The 17,385-nt window shown below is 41.3% G+C and overlaps 1 pseudogene across 1 annotated transcript in view; it reads left to right on the top strand.

Moving 5' to 3' along the window:
• Nucleotides 1-16,895, top strand: part of LOC145788890 (geranylgeranyl transferase type-2 subunit alpha 2-like) — a 295,230-nt pseudogene extending 278,335 nt beyond the window's left edge. Inside the window, exon 4 of the transcript XR_014343875.1 lies at nucleotides 16,605-16,895. The product of XR_014343875.1 is annotated as a geranylgeranyl transferase type-2 subunit alpha 2-like (transcript). The remainder of the gene's footprint in view (nucleotides 1-16,604) is intronic.
• Nucleotides 16,896-17,385: the final 490 nt, after the last annotated feature.

The following is a 17,385-nucleotide window of genomic DNA, read 5'->3' as shown; positions in this document are numbered from 1 at the left end:
CCCAAGCTACGTCCTTGGAGGTGGCATGCTACCTGTACCTGAAAATGATACTCCCATATAGGGTGAGCCACAGCCCAGTAGAGATATGCTAAACACAGTATGAGCAATGACTAAGACATTAGCAATTGATAAATGTTCAATTTGCATAAACCAATTCAAAATCTATTTCCATTTCTTATCAATTTCACAATTTCCATCAATGGCTCAGAACCTGACCAACCACTTATATGAGACAAAGACTCATACTAAACATTTTCTATTTTTACAATAGATAAACACACTGGTTATATCAATATCTCAACAGATAAGCATACAAGCTATATCCACATTTCAACAGATATGCATATTAGCTATATCAACACTTCCAATGACAGGCATATGAGCTGTATCAACACATTTTCTGACAAGCATATGAGCTGTATCAGTGGAGTCCATCCCCAATCTCCTCCCAAACAACATCCGGTTTAGAGGTCCATCCCCTATCTTCCCCTAAACCGTGGAGTACATCCCCTATCTCCTCCTACACACACACACAATGCATATATACACAAAGGTCATATACACAATCAATCAATACATAACGTTAATGTATTCTATCAACCGTCATACTCTATGACATGCCCAACTGATTAGTTTTAGTTTGCCTAATCATCATGCATTGTCTACAACAATCAAAACTACCCTCCACCGGTAGCTCAAGCAATTATTTCTAAACAGATAATAAAAGCTCCAACAGATAAAATATCAATGCTTTCAAAAGCGAGCGATTTATAAATCCAACTCCATCATTTCACAACATAATGAACCAATTTCATTATTTCCAACACAATTCCATAAGTTCACAATTTTCCCAAATTAATTATGCCAATTAATTTATACCAGAAATTAGGGTTTTCTACCCCCTTTCCCAATATTGACCCAATGGCCTAATATCAACAACCAATAACTATATCATCACTTTGAAACCCAAAATACAAGTTATGAGCCCAAAATCACAAAACCCTTTTTACACATTTTGAAACCCTAAGTCCCAAAATTTCCCCAAATTTAACACTTTATCAAAACAACTAAAAATCTAGGTCAAAGACCATAAGAGTGAGTAGGAATCCCTACCTCAAAAGATGACAACCAACGAAGAAGATGATGAAAACGAACTTGCTCCAAACCACGAGTTTCTCAGATCAAAAGATAGCCCTCGACGATCAACAACTCTTTTGTAAAGGCCAAAGGTGAGGAAAACACCCTAGCTTGATCAATATCTAGAGAGAAGGCAAGGTTTTAGAGAGAGAGGCTCTCAAATGGCCTTTTCTGAAAAAGTAAGAGAGAGAAAGGATGAGAAAAAGTGATTTAAAACTGCCCCACAGTCAACTGATATACGATATTCCCGCTCGAGCGGAAAACACGATGCTCGAGTGTCAAGAACAAAAACTAGGTCCGCTCGAGCGCAAGAAGACCCGCTAGAGCTCCAAGACACAAGAATAAAGCACATCCGCTCGAGCGCGAAAACCAGTCTGCTCGAGCGTAGATTTCCCCCTCCCAGAACCTACACCGAAAAGGTACTACCTGCTCGAGCGTCAGAATACCCGCTCGAGCGCCACCGCTCGAGCGTAAAAATCACACCTGCAGAAGTTTTGCAGGGACACGAAAAACTGGGAGTGTGCAATCCCCGCTCGAGCGCAAGAAGACCCGCTCGAGCGGACCGCCTAAAAACTGGGCAACAAGGAATTGAAACCAAGGCCTAACCAACCTGTAACAACCCTGCCCAAAACATCCTAAAACTCAATCAAGCGGAATTAAAGGACGACAACAAGATAGATTCAACTACCAACTTCACGGAATCAAGTCCGGAACACAACAGAATAGTAAAGGGACAATCGGGATCGCTATAACCTCCCCCCCTTAAAGAATTTTGTCCCCGAAATTAAACACAAGTTTTTCAAAAAACAGGTTTCCTCCATTCTCAATAATATTACAACATAATTTTAAACAACCCGACCCATTATTGGTCACTCCCATCTCTTTTCAAGAGGCATTACACATTATTCATAACAACCTGCATTATCAACATGCATTCTTTTGAAATTTAGCAATTCAACTCGTTTTCCACAATATACTTAACATACACAATGTTTAAAACAAATTTTCATTAACCAAAAATTCACAATGTTTTACAATGTAAGACACATACAATGCTCTTAACGTTCAACAATATTACAAAAATTCCATTACATGGTCACACATCAACAAACAAGTCCGGATATTTCTCGCAGACTTCCAACTCACATTCCCAAGTGGCTTCCTCCACTCCGTGATGCTTCCACAAAACCTTCACCAAAGGAATGGTCTTGCCACGCAGGACTTGATCCCGTCTATCCAAGACCCGAACCGGTCTCTCCTCATACGAGGCATCCTCATCTACCTCTAAATCGGTCCAATCTAACACGTGGAATGGATGCGGCTCATACTTCTGAAGCATACTCACATGAAACACGTCATGCACTCCGGACAACTGCGGCGGTAAGGCTAAACGATAGGCAACCTCGCCAACCCTCTCAAGGATTTCAAAAGGACCAATAAACCGAGGGGATAACTTCCCACTCTTGCCAAATCTCATCAAACCCCGCCTAGGTGATATTTTCAAGAAGACATGATCACCTACCTCAAACGCCAAAGGCCTCCTCCTACGGTCGGCATAACTCTTTTGGCGACTCTGGGCTGTAACAAGCCTCCTACGGATAAGCTCAACTTTCTCCGTCGTCTCCCTAACCAACTCCGGACCCAACAAAGGTGCATCACCCACCTCGGCCCAACACACTGGAGACCTACAGGGTCGGCCATAGAAGGCCTCAAACGGTGCCATACCGATACTAGACTGAAAGCTGTTGTTGTAGGCAAACTCCACCAATGGTAAGTGCCTCTCCCACGTCCCACTGAAGTCCAGGACACAACCTCGAAGCATATCCTCAAGGATCTGAATAGTACGCTCGGACTGCCCGCCAGTCTGAGGATGATAGGCCGTACTAAAGGTCAACTTAGTGCCCAAGGCACTCTGCAAACTCTGCCACAACCTAGCAGTAAAACGAGGATCTCTATCTGAGACGATCGTCACTGGGACCCCGTGTAATCTCACTATGTCCCGAATATACAAGTCGGCGAGAAGATCTACCGAATCTCTCACACGCATAGGAATGAAGTGCGCTGACTTAGTCAACAGGTCTACAGCCACCCAAATGGCATCACTACCCCGCTGAGTCCTCGGAAGACCTACAACGAAGTCCATAGTGATATCCTCCCACTTCCACTCGGCGATAGGCAAGGGTTGCAACAAACCCGCTGGCCTCTGATGCTCGGCCTTCACTTGCTGGCAAGTAAGGCACTTCGATTCGAAAACAGCCACATCTCTCTTCATACCTCGCCACCAAAACTGGCGACCTAAATCTCGATACATCTTAGTGCCTCCCGGATGCACCGCAAGGCGTGAATGATGGAACTCTCGGAGTACTTCCCCTCGGCAAGACTCCGGCACAAACAGACGGTCTCGGTATCTCACACTCAGGTCGGGATACACCGTCAAACCCCTTTCAACTTTCCCATTTGAGATCTTCTCTCGGAGGGATTCTACCTTAAGGTCACCTCTCTGTGCCTCTAATACTCGGGTCACAAGTGTAGGCTGCGAAACAACAGAAAACAAGGCCGCAGCCTCAACGGATTCGCCCAGCAGCAAATCAAACTCGCCAAGTGCATCCAGCATCTCCCATTCCCGAATGGCTATACAAGCTACATCACTAATGGATTTCCTACTAAGGGCATCGGCCACAACATTGGCCTTTCCCGGGTGATAGTGCAACTCAAAATCGTAATCCTCAATGAACTTCATCCATCTCCTCTGCCTCAAATTCAAGTCTCTCTGTGTAAACAGATACTTCAAACTCTTGTGGTCCGAGAACACCTCGAACCTCTCACCATAAAGGTAGTGCCTCCAAATCTTCAAGGCAAAAATCACTGCTGCTAACTCTAGATCGTGTGTAGGGTAATTCTTCTCGTGTATTTTCAACTGTCGTGAGCCATAAGCTACCACTTTCCCCTCTTGCATCAACACACAACCCAAACCTTCTCGTGAGGCATCACAATAAACCGCATAACCCGACCCTCTCTCCGGAATAATCAAAACCGGAGCGGTGGTCAATCTAACCTTCAACTCTTGGAACGACTTTTCACAAGTCTCACTCCATACAAACTTGACCCCTTTCCGTGTCAATCTAGTCAACGGCGAAGCTAGCCTGGAGAAATCCTTCACAAACCGACGATAATACCCAGCTAATCCCAGAAAATTGCGGATCTCAAGCACACTCTTAGGCTGTGCCCAATCTTGTACTGCCTCTACCTTGGATGTATCAACAGACACCCCTTCCCCGGATACCACATGGCCTAAGAATTTCACCTCTCCTAGCCAGAACTCACACTTCCCAAACTTGGCATACAGCCTATGGGCTCTAAGCAACTCAAGCACCACTCTCAAGTGTTCCTCGTGCTCATCCTCAGAAGGCGAATAGAGAAGAATGTCGTCCACGAAAACGACTACAAATCGATCCAAAAATTCTCGGAAGACCCGGTTCATCAAGTCCATAAAGACTGCCGGTGCATTGGTAAGCCCGAATGGCATCACCAGAAACTCATAATGGCCATACCGCGTACAGAATGCCGTCTTTGGAATATCCTCCTCCCTGACCCTCAACTGGTGGTAACACGATCTCAAGTCTATCTTAGAGAAACAACGGGAACCCTTCAATTGGTCGAACATATCATCTATACGGGGCATAGGGTACTTATTCTTGACCGTAGCCCGATTCAACTTCCGGTAGTCTATACACAATCTCAAGGCACCATCTTTCTTTTTAGCAAAGAGGGCTGGTGCTCCCCACGGCGAAACACTAGGGCGAACAAAACCCTTATCTAGCAATTCCTGGAGCTGAATCTTCAATTCACTCAACTTGGCTGGGGCAAAACGATAAGGTGCCATAGAAATCGGCGCTGTGCCGGGCACTAAATCAATAGAGAACTCTATGTCTCGGTGAGGTGGCAAACTAACGAGATCCTCGGGAAAAACGTCCGAATACTCACAAACCACCCTCGGCAATACAATCTGGGTCTCATCACACTCACCACTCAAAAAGCTAGCAAGTAGACCACTAAGCTCACTCCGCCCTCGCGGATCATACATCGGTGGCAACACACTACTAACCTGATCCCCCAAGAAATGGAAACACTCCTCGCTTAAGGTACAAACCGTGACCCTCTGGCGGTAGCAATCAATAATAGCTCGGTATGACGATAGCCAGTCCATACCCAAAATAACATCAAAACCCTTCATGGGCATGACAACAAAAGGAAAAGGAAGCCTATGGTCGGCGACCTCTATATCACACCCTCTAACACCTTGTTTCAAGATCAACTCCCTTCCAATAGGCGATACCACACATATAGGAGATGCTAACTGTGCCAACTCCAATTCCAAAATAGATGCAAATGCAGCAGACACAAAAGAATGAGATGCACCTGTATCAATCAACACACTAGCAACCGAGTTGCAAAACAAGAAAGTACCTCTCACTACTGATGGAGCCGGTACTAGGTCCTGCGCGGTAACAGCATACACACGCCCTGTAGGCCCCTGATCCACCTGCTCACCTCTAGGAGCATACGACTGCTGCACTGATTGGGATGACGAAGCCCCCGGATTGGCCCTCGAGGCCTGCACAGACTGAGCTGGCTGAAATCCCTGCGTCTGTCTAGAACCAGACGCTCCTGAAGTAGCACTCAACAGCGGGCAATACCTCTTCAGGTGCCCAGGCTGACCGCACTGATAGCAAGACAAAGGCTGGCCCTTGCCCTGACTCTGGCCCTGAGGTCTAGCTGAAGAAGAAGCAGCTCGCTGACCCCCTCCCTTCTGCGGGCAAACCGAAGACTTGTGACCCAGCTGGCCACACACAAAGCAAGTCAAGCCTCCCTGACTACCTCTCCCAGAGCCCGTACTCGGTATTGGAAAAGTCGATCTAGCCACACCACCCTGAGATTGCTGAGGGTTAGAACCCCTCTGTCTCCTGCCATCACCCTGACCATCTTGGTCCCTCTTGGAGCCTCTCTGCCCCTTATCCTCCTCCTGCATCATGAGCTCCATATGAGCTACCGCATTCACCAATCGTCTATACTCCCGGATGAAAGATCCACCAACCCTCAACTTGAGGCCTCGCCTCAACTTCCGCTCAAACTCAAAGCAACGGCATTCCTTGGACGCCACCAGTTCAGGTGCAAACCTGGACAGACTGGTAAAAGTAGCCTCAAACTCGGCCACTGACAAGCCTTGCTGTCTAAGCTGGCAAAACTGCTCTCTCAGCTTCTCCCTCGCAGCTGAAGATAAAAACTTCTCCTGGAAAGCATTCACAAACGCCTCCCATGCACCGCCAACACTGCCCTTCTCATACTTCCACCATTGACCCGCTTCTCCCTTCAGCTGGAAGGATGCCAAGGTCACCTTCAAAGCCCCGTCCTCGATGCCAAGCATCTCGAACGTCTTCTCCATTTGTTCCAACCACTCGTCAGCCTTAAGTGGCTCCTTTGGATCCCCAACAAACTCGTCCGGGTTAGACCGGAAGAATTCCCTCTTCAAGAAAGAAGGCCCTGCCTCAGCAACCTGATTATCAGCTCTGAGAATACCCAAAGCTCCTGCTATCTCTCAGGCCAAGGCGCCCATAGCCTGCTGACCCGCTGGCTCGGCCACGTTGGCCTGACCAACACCCTCCTGCATTGCCGGAACGTCATCCGGTACAGGTACCTCCCGCCTACCATGCCTGCCATGCCTACCACGCCCTCATCCTGACATCCTAATAAAGGTAACCAAGACTATTAGCACATTCACAAATGTGCCGAAGCTATAACACTCGCGTCCTAAAGCGTGGACAACTGTAATTCACTCCACGTAAGCACATAAGCACATAAGCATTTACGAATTTCATTTCCGAATAATGATAGTCCCGAGGCGTTACTAGAGTTCCGGTTAGAAACAGCATTGATCAAGTGCTTTTCCAACAAGACTCCCAGCAACCCAAGGATCCGATCAACTTCCTAGAAACTACATTCCATACCCACATAGTCACATAAGCATGTTATCAATTAAGCACATAGCATATGACACTACATCTAAGTCTCTATCAAGCGAGGCAAACCCATTGTGATCCTAATCACTTCCCACGTACCCAAAGTGTTTGAACCCGGTACGCTCTGATACCAAGTTGTAACGCCCTCAAAAAAATAACATTAAACTCATCAATATAGACATGCATGGATATATAAAAGTTCCACATTCTTTTATTCATCAGAGTTCCATTACCAAAAGTATTACATGTTAACGACAAAAGCAAATGCCCTAAAGGCTTACAGCTTTCCAAGTTAACACTTGGTTACAACAAAAGAGTACTAACTCATTTACCCATTAAGCCCTTGGCTTGAATATACATGTAATACATCAAGAAACTAAACAACAAAAGTATGCCCGCCTCTAGCCTCCCAAGCTACGTCCTTGGAGGTGGCATGCTACCTGTACCTGAAAATGATATTCCCATATAGGGTGAGCCACAGCCCAATAGAGATATACTAAACACAGTATGAGCAATGACTAAGACATTAGCAATTGATAAATGTTCAATTTTCATAAACCAATTCATAATCCATTTCCATTTCTTATCAATTTCACAATTTCCATCAATGGCTCAGAACCTGACCAACCACTTATATGAGACAAAGACTCATATTAAACATTTTCTATTTTTACAATAGATAAACACACTGGTTATATCAATATCTCAACAGATAAGCATACAAGCTGTATCCACATTTCAACAGATATGCATATTAGCTATATCAACACTTCCAATGACAGGCATATGAGCTGTATCAACACATTTTCTGACAAGCATATGAGCTGTATCAGTGGAGTCCATCCCCAATCTCCTCCTAAACAACATCCGGTTTAGAGGTCCATCCCCTATCTTCCCCTAAACCGTGGAGTACATCCCCTATCTCCTCCTACACACACACACAATGCATATATACACAAAGGTCATATACACAATCAATCAATACATAACGTTAATGTATTCTATCAACCGTCATACTCTATGACATGTCCAACTGATTAGTTTTAGTTTGCCTAATCATCATGCATTGTCTACAACAATCAAAACTACCCTCCACCGGTAGCTCAAGCAATTATTTCTAAACAGATAATAAAAGCTCCAACAGATAAAATATCAATGCTTTCAAAAGCGAGCGATTTATAAATTCAACTCCATCATTTCATAACATAATGAACCAATTTTATTATTTCCAACACAATTCCATAAGTTCACAATTTTCCCAAATTAATTATGCCAATTAATTTATACCAGAAATTAGGGTTTTCTACCCCCTTTCCCAATATTGACCCAATGGCCTAATATCAACAACCAATAACTATATCATCACTTTGAAACCCAAAATACAAGTTATGAGCCCAAAATCACAAAACCCTTTTTACACATTTTGAAACCCTAAGTCCCAAAATTTTCCCAAATTTAACACTTTATCAAAACAACTAAAAATCTAGGTCAAAGACCATAAGAGTGAGTAGGAATCCCTACCTCAAAAGATGACAACCAACGAAGAAGATGATGAAAACGAACTTGCTCCAAACCACGAGTTTCTCGGATCAAAAGATAGCCCTCAACGATCAACAACTCTTTTGTAAAGGCCAAAGGTGAGGAAAACACCCTAGCTTGATCAATATCTAGAGAGAAGGCAAGGTTTTAGAGAGAGAGGCTCTCAAATGGCCTTTTCTGAAAAAGTAAGAGACAGAAAGGATGAGAAAAAGTGATTTAAAACTGCCCCACGGTCAACTGATATACGACATTCCCGCTCGAGCGGAAAACACAACGCTCGAGCGTCAAGAAGAAAAACTAGGTCTGCTCGAGCGCAAGAAGACCCGCTAGAGCGCCAAGACACAAGAATAAAGCACATCCGCTCGAGCGCGAAAACCAGTCCCCTCGAGCGTAGATTTCCCCCTCCCAGAACCTACACCGAAAAGGTACTACCCGCTCGAGCGTCAGAATACCCGCTCGAGCGCCACCGCTCGAGCGTAAAGAAACCCACTCGAGCATAAAAATCACACCTGCAGAAGTTTTGCAGGGACACGAAAAACTGGGAGTGTGCAATCCCCGCTCAAGCGCAAGAAGACCCGCTCGAGCGGACCGCCTAAAAACTGGGCAACAAGGAATTGAAACCAAGGCCTAACCAACCTATAACAATCCTGCCCAAAACATCCTAAAACTCAATCAAGCGGAATTAAAGGACGACAACAAGATAGATTCAACTACCAACTTCACGGAATCAAGTCCGGAATACAACAGAATAGTAAAGGGACAATCGAGATCGCTATATAAACAATAGCAGCTTACAGATAGCTATGATCATGAATGCGAAATCTCATACTGTATAAATATTGCAACGGTTTATACAGAAACATATGTATATAAGAACTTTTTCTCAAAATCGTTCATTTCATTCATTAACATAAACAATTCACTTTTCTTTCTTCTTGTTACCTTTTTCCAAAAATTCATATGATTATAACAAATTTCAGAAGAAAACCATTTCGCCAAGCCCATTACATTTTCTTTCACTTTCCAGACTTACACCTATTGGCCTTTTCAAAACATGTTCACAAGTATTCAAAGTCTTTCACATTTTTCTCAATCTCAACACAATACTTACGTCCGTTTCCAACACATTTATAACTATACAAGTATGCCTTTAATACAAAAGGAAAACAACAAGCCATCAATAACTATTTGCTACAACAATTGAGGCAACCCAGCCTTCAAAAACAATACCATCATAACCCATGATATACCTAGATACATTGAGACAATAATGGTAAATAAATTCTGCTCTACCTGTCTTAAGCACGGTAAGCCAATGATACACTTTTAGTCAATTTAGTCTTACTTCATTTCATGAAAATTCATTTCAAGTTAAATGATCTCATCTCAATTCATGAGCCAATTCATTACATTTTGGACACCAAACTGAGACTACAACTCAGTGGTTCTCAATCAATACAATCATTACACAAATACTTCAATTTGCCATTTTACAGAAATTTCGTCCGTGGGAACTGGCACCCATGTATATAAGATTTCGGGACTTTCACCCTGGACACTCCGGCCAACTTAATTTTCAATGAAGTCTATCCTCTTTCTTCTCGGAAACAATGGAGTATATCCCCTATCTCCTCCCAAATAATGGAGTACATCTCCTATCTCCTTCCAAACAATGATACATGCTAGAATGCATAACAACATAAGTGTAATAGACACACAATGTATATGAACACATAATCACATATGGAGTACATCCCCTTTCCACTCCCAAATAGCCATACATATCCAATGTATATAGTTATAGTCATATTCAATGACAAGCACAAGTGATTGATATCAATTCACTTAGTCCACATGTAATTTCTACAACAGTCATAGCTATCCTTCACCGATAGCCCAAAAACATATATTTCTAAACAGATAAATAAGTCTATCAAAATAGATAAACTAACCATATTTTCATAGGTAAGAGATTCCAAATATCCAACCCCACCATTTAAATTCATATCTATCCATTTCTACATTTCGTACGAAAGGAAAACAAAACCCAATTCTCGCAGGACTTTCAGTCCAATAACAAAGATAATATGTAAAGGGTTCCAAAACTCGACCTCAAGTTCATTATCTATTTACAAAGGGTGATGTTTTCATTTTCTTTCAAAAAGACCACTTTCCTTTATTTTCCAATCCACACAATTCCAACCATTTTCTAAAAATTCATTCTTGTCATTTTACAAAACCAAAACCAAATCCATCACCCTTATTTTACAAAACCAATTCCATTGGTACCCAAAACCATAACTCATCTCAACTTTACGTGATTAGCCTAAAACAACACCAACACCAACACCGTGGTTACTTCTCTTTTTATTTTCTTTTGATATAAACACAATTATCTAACTCATATAAGCAAAATATAAAGATTATTCAACTCCCTCTCTTTTAAATCCATTATACCAATATTATCAAATTAGGGCTTTCCTCATTTTCTTCACAAACATAGTAAATCATTTCCCAAATAACTCAACAACAAACAACTTAACAACACCAATCATAAATATCAAACCCTAAATTCCCTTTTATGGCTTTCAAGAAAACCCATAGTGAATGTGATTTTTATGCAATAAAAACTACCACATGTCTATCCATAGATGAAGTATTGGAAAGGAGCAAAGAAATCCCTACCTCTTGAAGCAAAGAGATGACGACCCAAAAATCATTGGCGACGAAATCACAAACCATTCGGACCAAAGGAAGCCTTTGACGAGATCTACAATCTTTCTCAAAGGACCATTGTAGAAAGATCACTCTGTGAGTAGATCTAGAGATCTTAGAGCAAAAAGTGATTTTGGAGAGGGAGAGAGAGACTCACCGCTTGGAGAGGGAAAAAGAGAAGAAAAAGTAAAGAAAATGTTAACTGAGGATCCTATTTATAGTGCTAGGTCAAAGTAAAGATAAGCCCCAAAGTGAACCCAAAATATCAAGTGAAAATCCCCAAAAAGTAGGGCCCAAACCGGACTGAAAAATTTGAAAAAAATTTGCAGGTGTCGACCCTTATAGCAGAGGTGTTGACCCTTAAGAAGAAAGCTAGAACACTTAGTTTGACAACACAGCAGGTGTCGACCCTTACAACAGAAAAGCAATGAGTGCAACAGGCAAGGTGTCGACCCTTCCCCAGGCTGGTGTCGACACCAAAAAGCAATGGGCAATTTCAGAACAAGGGTCGACCCTTCCCAAATTGGTGTCGACCCTTGTGGCCAACAAAAAGAGAAGGTGTCGATACCACCAAGACCGGTGTCAACCCTAGAACAAGATTTTCAAGCTTCCAAACAACTTTTCAGCGTAAACAAGCGTGAACGAACAATCCCAACAAGTTTAAATCAATTTTCACTCATCCACAACCAAGATTCCACAACACCAAAGATTTCCAAAACATAATAAAGGATTCAAATACACTTCTCAAAAGTTTAAAAAGGGTACAAGTGCTACAACACAGTCCATTTAGGTTCATTTTTTATTGTTGTGCTGGATGTATGAGTAGTATCTCTTTAGTATTTCTTGTTCTCCTTGAGTAGAGCTAGAGCTTTGAACCATTGCATTTAGGAGTAAGAACAAGCTGATCTGAGTTGAGTAGCAAACAATGTATTGCATGTTTGTGCTTAACTTAGCAGGTAAGGAGTAGTGTGTGTGCCTGGTTCTAGTTCGGTTGAATTTTGGCTGTTATTGTTTGAGCTCAGTTTGGCCAAAACAGACAAGCTACTCCAGTTTGTCTCAGCTCATTTTGTGAATACCATAAGATATTATTTCCTGGTGGCTTTAATATCCTACAGACGGATTGATTACTTGATTGGCCAGCACAGATATCTTATATGAAATTATGCCTCAAAGCTCATCATATAAAGTCATAGATTGGCTTAAAATATATTAGTAAAACAACACTTAAAATGAAAATATCTATTTTCAACTTAACAAACCCAGGTGGCAAAGTCCCATGGAAACAGTCTTCTTCAATTGTCCCTTTACAAAGGCATGTTATCACAGCCTCAACCCACACACCCTCTTAGGCTAAAGTCACCTTCAACTTGGATCATATCATTCCTACATACTGCTACATAAATTGGTCTATGTTACACATGACAGATTGATATGCCCTTCATCTAACTCTGGACACGTGAGGTTGCCACCACTCATCATGCTTGCATCAAATTAGAAATCTGATAATAGCAACTGAATGCCCTCGTATTAAAGAATCTAAATGTTATTAGGTTTGAGGGCTTTGCTCAACATAGTGAAGAGTTTTTCACACTTAAACTGAAAGAAATTGGCTCAACTCTTGCTTAAGCTTTCACTCATTTTGCTTAAGAACTAGGTCAAATGACCCTTTAGCCATCCAAAGTCCAAGCAGTTGTACTTGTATTACAGTTCTATGAACATACTGTTTTAAATGCTCATTTAAGTAAACAGATGGGCATGCTTCTTCAATATGTTCATCTAGAATTGAAAGTAAAACCAAACTTTGTTCAACTATTTGGTGGCTGATCTGTTCATATAGTGGCTTTATTATTATTTTTATTGAGATTAGTCTAACTAACTATATAGTTATGTTCATTGAAATTATGAATGTCTTGTGTAAGAATCTCTGATAGTTCTTTTCAACACAAACTCTGAGAGATCTCTAATCAATAATATTAGTAAGAGTTGGTGTTAAAGATTTGCCTTGAACCTTTAATATAGATTACTGATTTTTCTATAACACAGATTCTCATATTTTTTGTGCTTCTGCGGCTGACCTCCAGTCCGAAATCTTTGCTGAGGCATTGCTGTCATTATAGGGACTCGGTATCATCAGGCACCAATAATTATATCTGTTTACGATTTAGTAATCTTTCGTTGTCACATATTGGGTCTATTGAGAGATTACTATGGGTCCAATGTTAGACCTCAGCCACAACTAACTTAGCTCAATTGAAGGTAAACTACAATTAACTCTTTAAAATTTTTATTGTCACTTGAATTTGGTTTTGTGGTTTCAATTTTCAATTCATTGTATTTCTCTATCTATCTATCTATCTATCTATCTATCGATCTATCTATCTGTCTGTTTGTCTGTTTGTCCATCCATATGTGTGTATTATGTCTTCATATATACAATATTATACATAAACACATTTGTACAACATTAGCTTATTGTATGGCCATCTTTATTTTGTAAAATGGTGCCAGTCAAAGTCTTGATAGTTTCATGGTGCATTTTAATGCTTAGAAAGCATTTCTAATAATTATTTAAATGAAATGGTCATCTTTATTTGGTAAATTGGTGCCAGTCAAAGTCTTGATAGTTTCATGGTGCAATTTCATGCTTAAAAGGAATTTCTAATGATTATTTAAATGAAAGTAACTGTAACAACCCACATTCATGTCCTAGTCATGTTTGCATGCATTTGTATGTTTTGCATGTTAAGTTGCTGTAACGACCCATATTCATGTCATGGTCATGTTCATGTTCATTACATAACTTTGTCTTGTTAAGTTTGCATTCATGGATCATGTCTTGTTTGCTTAAGTGTTGCTTGCATGCTTTGTTCCTTCCCTGCTATTTCAAGTCTAGGTCATGTTACGCCTAGATCATTCCAAGCCAAGGTCATCTTCAGTCTAGATTTATCTTGGAACCACTTTGTTTGACCTCCACCTTCGCCCTGACATATTGGCCGAAATGTCATTATCTAGGCCGAGGTGTTCATCACCAAGGCCGAGATGTGTACTATCTAGGCCGAGATGTTACCTTTGCACCTAAGTGATCTTGTCCTGGAGTGGTATGACCTAGACCGAGGTGTGGCACATCTAGGCCAAGGTGTGGCATAGCTTAGTCAAGTGTTGTCCTTCCTAGCCGAGGTCATTGTCATCTTAGTTGCCGAAGCTTTGTCCTTAACCGATGTCATCACTTGCCGGAGTGCCTTACCGAGTAGCTTGTTAGATACACTTTGTCCTAGTCTTGTCTTGTCAATCTATCACCTTTTTGAGGAGAACCAACCAACCGTTGCAACGTGTCTGAGCTGAGTGTTAAGTTAGCCGGCAGAGGGAGAAAACCTATCGTTTCTATATCTTTGTTTTGAAGAGGAGAGAGAAGCTCTAGAAGAGGGAGAGGAGTTCTTGAGGGAGAGTAGATTTCCAAGCTTGATCCCTAGAGATCGAACCGTTAGATCCGTGTTTTAAGGTTAGATTCTTGATCTGCTCATGTTGTTCTTTATGTTCATGTTATTGCATTGTATGATTGAATATGGTTTGTAAGCCATGCATTGCTTTGAAGTTCGGTTTTAGAAAGAGAAAATAGTATTCATGTGTTTTTCAAGAAAAGTCATGTTTTGATCCGAAAGCTCATGCCAAGATCCATGTTTTTGTGTTTGTTTCCACATGATCTTCAAGTATGGGTACCTAGGTCCATGTTTTCGAACTCATAGCATGAAATCCCAGATTTTGTAATAAAGAAGTTATGATTTTAGCATTCATATTCTTCATGATCTTCATGTTCATGTTCTTCATGCTCTTCACGGGTGGAAACCCAGATCTCCAGACCTCACTTCCCTAAGTGTAGTCGCCGAGATCACTCTTGCCTAGATCACACACTTAGGCCAAGCATCGTATCTCACCTTGGCCTACCTTGCATGATCACTTACACCTTTAGTTTGTCTTGTGCACACCTCGGCATGCAGCCACACGCCGAAGCCTAGGTAGCCACTCCTCGGCCAGGAGGTGTGGGACCTCGGCAAAGACCTGGTTGGTACCCAGCATGTCTTCCTGATATGTAAAACAGTGTTTTGACTTCTAGCATGTTTTCCCGAGGTCATTTGCATGCATGTAAGACTTGTTTTGAGAAGTATGTTCAGTATACTTTGCCATGTGTTTGTAGGACTTGGACCTTTGCCTTGATCCCGACGTCCCAAGAACTATGTGAGTGGTATTTTTAATAAAGCTATGTTATACGTTTTGATAAAGGCTTTGCTTTGCTTTGTTTTGAAAGTATTTGTTAAGTATGAATGATTACCCCTATTTTTATGTACCAAGTAAGCTTTGTTTTGATGAAATTCTTGGAAAGTCCCTTGTCCTGGAGGACTCTAAACTTTCGCAGTACTATGTATGAGAGATCTCTACCATCGACGGTCTAGGATACGGAAGGCCCCACCGACGGTCTAGGATACGGGTGGATTTGTCTAATCGATTCCGGGTTGATTATTCCCTTGTTTTGTCTTGTTTTGCCACCGACGGTCTATGAACGGGTGGGTTTGTTTTGTCAGGAATGTCATCACCCCATGTATTATGTAGTTGTTATTAAACATCCCAAGAAGATTTGAAAGGCCAAGATTTGATTGATGAACTTGATTCATCCCATGTTTTGAACAAGCTATGATATGTATTGTTTTGACAAGGACCTCGGGAATCATTCATTTAAACCTTTATTATTTATACCATTCACTGAGTATCCAAGCTCACCCTCCCTATGTATATATGTAGGTAACAAGCAAGAAGTCGGCTACGCCGAGATGTGTGTTTTGTATGCATGTTATGTCGGTAGTGAGGATGTCAGCAATTTTGAAGCTTATGTATTTTGAACATGTCGGCTCAAGAAGCCTTTTATCAAGATGTAATATGTATTTTTGTACCCCATTTTATTTGTATTCAAGTTGTAAAGCTATGTAAAGTTGTATGCCATTCCATTTTACTTATGCACAGATCTTATGAACTAACTAGATTTGTATATATTGCTTCGGCACTTGCGAGCCCCATATATTTATACTCTGATTATGTGTGAATTTTGAAAGTTGGCCTAAGGTAATCTTGGATTACTGGCCATCACGGCACCATCCTACTAGGGGCGGTTTGGGGTCGTGACAGTAACTGAGTGCTTTTTGTCAGTCTTTATGACAGGATTGCAGGCTATGTAGCTTCTTTCTTGCTTGAACCTTAGTAACAACAAAATGGGTAGTTTTTCTGCCCTGGAGCCTTTAAAAATGCTAAAGTCATTGAAAGTGTTGGATATCTCATACAATGAAATCAGTGCCCACACTGTCGACACAAGAAGGTACTTGTGCTCTTCTCCCCTCTCCCATATAGTAGGAAGTGATTGGAATTTTGGTGAATTTGTAATTAGTGGTGTCAATGTGACAAATTATTGGGAAGCGTTTGAAATTTTTAAAGGCTCGAAGTTGACACGGTTAGACATTATTGTTGTTGCTGAAGAAGAGTTTAAGTTGTTTCTGGTTAAGATATTACCTGCGCTTAATTGGCTTGATGGTGTAGAATTGCATTGATTCTATATTCCTTATCCTGTTTCTCATACGGTTAAGTTGTAGCTTATTTTCATATAATTTACCAAAGAACAATTGTTGTTTTATAAGATAATGAACATTTGCTTATAGATGCTTTTAACCCCAACTATTTTGCCATATGGTGTTTTGGTAATTTTTTAAATTTATCAATTGATCTCTATTTTCCTCGTTTAATTATTCTTTCTTTTGTATTAGATCAGTGAAATATTTAGCTGAAATTTTCATCGAAGGAAATTAATAGAAAAATATGGAGGAAAAGAAGAAGAATATGCTTATAGTTTTCATGGATTTAGAAAAAAAAAAGAGAAGAAGAAGAAGAAGAAGAAGAAGAAGAAGAAGAAGAAGAACTTAGGATGGGGTGTGCTTAG

This window comes from Camellia sinensis, chromosome 11 (assembly GCF_055761805.1).
Source record: "Camellia sinensis isolate YWXY chromosome 11, ASM5576180v1, whole genome shotgun sequence".
Lineage (NCBI taxonomy): Eukaryota > Viridiplantae > Streptophyta > Magnoliopsida > Ericales > Theaceae > Camellia > Camellia sinensis.
This window is presented reverse-complemented; position numbering and strand designations above follow the sequence as displayed.